Genomic DNA, 4,857 nt, shown 5'->3' with positions numbered 1-4,857 from the left:
TGAGATATTTGTGGGCGGTCTTTGGCGCCTTTGTCCACAGTTGAGAAACCAGTCTATACCCACAAAAATGGAGGAACATTTATGAAAAATTAATGCAGAATTCCAGACATTTCCAGACACAACTTAAATGAATATACCAAGCACTCTCCATTGATGAGGTTCATCAAGCACTTACAAATATGAAAAATAATAAATCCCAAGGTCTAGATGGATATACCACTGCATTTTTCAAACATTTTTGGAAAGAATTACACATATTTTTAGTGAGGTATTTGAACTCTGCATATTTATCCGGTATGTCCTATACACAGAAGTTGGGAGTTAATTCCAAAAGGAAATAAAGATAGACATGATTTGAAAAAATTGGAGAACCATATCTTTATTGAACGTGGTTATAAATTAGGTTCCACCTGTATAGCAAACAGATTTTCTTTTACATGAAAATCAGAAAGGCTTTATGTCTGGGCGCTTCATTGAAGAGAATATCCGTTTGTTATATGATATATTATTGTATACTGATATCAATGACATTCCTGGTTTATTGCAGCCTATAGATTTCGAAAAAGCATTTGATTCTGTTTCTCACAATTTTAAAGTTTTGTCCATCTATTGTAAAATAGTTTAATGTATTTTATAAAAATGCTCAATCCTGTGTATTGATAAATGGACATCTGTCTCCAAGATTTCCAATCGAGCGATGATGTCTTCAAGGAGATCCCCTGTCTACTTATATCTTTCTATCATGCGCCAAAATACTTGGTCTTTTGTTTAGAAAATCCAATTCCATTGTTGGTTAAAGCTAATACCTGATAGACATGTACTTAAGATAATTCAGTATGCAGATGATACTCTTTTAACATTGAACGGGTCAGTAATGTAATCAAACAGTGCATTAAACATTTTAGACGAATATAATGCAATGTCTGGTTTAAAAGTTGATATACATACGACACATGCGATATGGATTTCTGGATATAAAAAACAATAGAAATCTAAATTGGATGTTTGATGATTATTTCAGATATTTAGAGATTTGCACAAATTCGTAATTCACAATTATAATTAAAAATTTAAAGAAAGCAAAGTTAAATGACATTGTGGTTAAGGCGATACTCTACTGTTGTTGGAAGAGTCACTGTCGTCAAATCATTGTTGTTATCCAACTTAAAGTACCTTATTTTGCCCCTCCCTATTCCAGGTGAAAATCTTTTGAAAGATATAAATGCACACTTTTATAGATTTATATGGGGGGAGAAACCTGATAAAATAAGTAGAAATCAAATGTCACAAAGTTATTCAGACGGAGGGGTCAAGATGATAGATATATATACACACATTGCCAATCATTAAAAATGTCCTGGATTAAGAGATTGGTAAATGGATCAATTGATCGCAATATCTCCGTCTTTTGCAATCTTTCTTGCCTGAACCGCAAGATCTAAAATTATATACAGGAACCAATTATTTTCGGGAACTGCCAGGTACAACAAAGAATCCTTTTGGGAAAGAAATGTTCATGGTTTTTGGTACACTCTTGTCCATGCATTGTGATAACATTTCTTGCCAACCCTTATATGGAGTAATGATTACATTAAAATAGGCAATAGCCCAATATATAGCAAAACATTGTGTGAAAACGGAGTTAGTTTTGTTAATGATATTTTAGAGACAAATGGTGATTTTTTTTTTTGTTTCTCTCTTGAAGATTTCCAACAAGAAAAGTATGATATTTCAAATAAAATTTTCTTTTTTTATCGTGGATTATGCAATGCAATTCTCGCTACCCTAAATAGGTACGAAAATCTCGAAATTCGCGAGACGAGGTAATTTTCACTCTCTCGGGTCGTCACTACAACTTCCGGTATAGAGTCCCATCCCGCTGGCGCTAGCGCCTGTGTTCGCTGTGCAGAGTTTTCACGCACGCTAAAATCGATGCCAATCAGTGTAATTTGTACAGATTATAATATGCAATGGAAAGCTTCGGGCAGAATTAGTGACTTTAGCACAAAAGGCCGTTAAACTCTACCGTGAAAGAGAGGGTTGTGATCACGAACGCCTGCACAGGAAGCTGTAATGTCGAAAAGCTATCCCATAATGCAATGCGCGTTTTCAGGATTTTCCCCGGATCTCGGCAGAATCGCTATTTGGGGTAGCGAGAATTAGAGAAGGGTTTAACAATTATACTATTTTTTAACAAGGTTCCACGACCCCTTTTCCCGGATACAATGGCATTTGTTATGAAACGTATTAAAGGATGTTCACATATCTATTCAATTCTATTAAAGAGAAGAAAAGGAGAATGTAAGTGTTCATAAATGGAAATTTTCGACCTGAATGACAAGAGTCGGGTAACATATTGTTCCATTGGATTTAAGTGAACCATTGATGAAGGCTTACGATGGTTTCAGTTTAAGGTTTTGCAACTCATATTATAAACAGACTAAGGCTGTTTAAAATGAATTTAGTCCAAAGAAAAGAATGTACATTTTGTAATGAACAGAGTGAAACAGTTATACATCTCTGATGTGATTGTTCGCATGTTAAACATATTTGGGATAGGATTGAGCACTGGATGTATACTGGAACCGGAAATAAATTAATATTTTCATTACAAAATAAATTATTTGGTTTGAGAGGTTCAAATAATCATGCATTGAATTGTATACTGATTGTGGTGCGACAGATGGTGTATACTTGCAAAATAAAGAAAAAAATGCCCGACTTGGATAATATTAGAGTTTCAATTATAAATTATTTCAAAAAATGAAAAGTATATTGCAAATTCGAATCTTAGAAATAATAAATTCACAAGAAAATGGTTTAAATTCTGTTCGTGTAAAATTATATTTTTCTGTATTTGTTGGCTTGCATACTCTTTAGATGCTGATGCTTGTTATGAAACAAATTCAGTTGAGGGGAACCACGAGTGATTTCATATCATCTATCCAGGCACGTACACAGGGGGGGGGGGGGTTAAACCCCCCCTTTGGTAATTTTCTGTGTGTAAACCCCCCCCCCCATAACCCCCCTAAACCCCCCCCCCCCTTTAGATTTTTATTTTTTTTATTTTTTATAATATTCCCATGGCTGACCTAAAAAAGGTAACCTTACCCCCCCCCCCCCCTCTTGAAAAAATCCTGCGTACGCATCTGCATCTGTCTACATGTCAACCTGTTTGTACTGTTTTACCTTTTTTTCTCTTTCCATGCATAATAGAAATACATTAATGAAAATATGTTTGTTTTCCGTTAACTCAACAGTTCAAAATATACTTGTATCTTGAGTAGTCAATTTCATTTATATTATAAATGTAAATTACTTTGAATATATATTTGTTAATCTGTTGCAAATGGACATCAATAAAATCCCTGTAAAGGGAAAAATATGAAAAAAAATGTACCAAGCACTTTATAGACGGTTTACTTGTTTTAAAAAATAACATCATTTCCAATGGTTCCCCATCCTTAATAACCTAAATTGTAATCAATTCATAACTTTCTTATTCCTTGTTCAATTCTTCTCACAATTTCATTATAAATACATCTCACTTATTTGTCTCCTTTCTCTTAAATTCAAATTCTGTGAAAATATTTCCTTCCCCTTGATCATTTCTATGCTACCATGATTTGTGGAATACTCATAAACACTCCAGATGAGATTTCAAACTTCGGTTTTCATTCTTTATTATGAAATTGAGCTTATTATGAAATTGTTAACCTCTCCCTCTATCTTGGGTGGGATTTGCCATTCATAAGAGCTGAAGTGACCCAGTTACATTTTGTGAATTTCTGCATCGAATGCATAATATATATATATATATATATATATATAGATGCACCAATTTTTAAGATTATTTGATAAAAATATGTAATATTGTGTAGAAAACTTCAAGGGTGAAATCCTACAAAACAAGCAACTTATGGCTACTTAAATGTAGGTCAACTAAACATTTTTATTTGACATTTTAAAATATTTAAGTCAATTATTTAGATTTATTAATTAAGACTAGTTAACGCACCTATTTGAGAAAAGCTCCCCGCTTAATAATGGATCAGGGAACAAACAAAAGTCCAGGACATCCTTAAAACAGTGAAAAGAAGGAAATGGAATTGGGCAGGCCACATCAGCCGCAGGAAAGACAATCGCTGGAGCTCAGCAATCACTCATTGGACACCATACGAGGGAAAACGAAACAGGGGACGTCAAAGAAAAAGATGGCGAGACGAGCTGCAACAGTTCTGGGGACAGACAAATTGGCACCAACAGGCGCTGAACAGAGGCATTTGGAAACATCATGCTGAGGCCTTCATCCTGCAGTGGATTGACAACGGCTGATAAAGTAAAAAAAGTAAAGTTAGGCGGTACTCCATTCTGAACCCACACTTTTGAGATAAGCAGGGGCGGGGGGGGGGGGCGGTCTTTTCTCGAAAGGGTGCATTGAACGCACCAGGGGGTGGGGGGGGGGGGGGTTCGAAAGGATGTGTTAAGTAGTCTTTATATATCAGTCGTTTGTTTTAGAATTTCACGAATATCAAAAAGTAAGTCGTTTAAACTGAAATAATCAAACTTGAAACAGATTAAAATTAAATAAAACATGTATACCATCTCCCTCAAAGTTCTCAAAATTGTGCCAGTTTCTTTGAAATAAAATTCCATTGCCAGAACTGGATATTAGCCTTACGACACACGCCTGTTAACTTAAAAGTTAGAATACACATCACATACCGTGTTAAGAGAAGGCTAAAGTGATAACAATTTTTCAAAATCTAATGTCAGCTCATTTCGACAGTTTCAACAATGAACAGAGTATCACAACCCTAGCTGGGCCCTAACTAACATTGTAAAAAATAAACACAG

Source organism: Strongylocentrotus purpuratus, unplaced genomic scaffold (assembly GCF_000002235.5).
Source record: "Strongylocentrotus purpuratus isolate Spur 01 unplaced genomic scaffold, Spur_5.0 spur5_scaffold_11, whole genome shotgun sequence".
Lineage (NCBI taxonomy): Eukaryota > Metazoa > Echinodermata > Echinoidea > Camarodonta > Strongylocentrotidae > Strongylocentrotus > Strongylocentrotus purpuratus.
Note: the sequence above shows the minus strand (reverse complement) of the source record.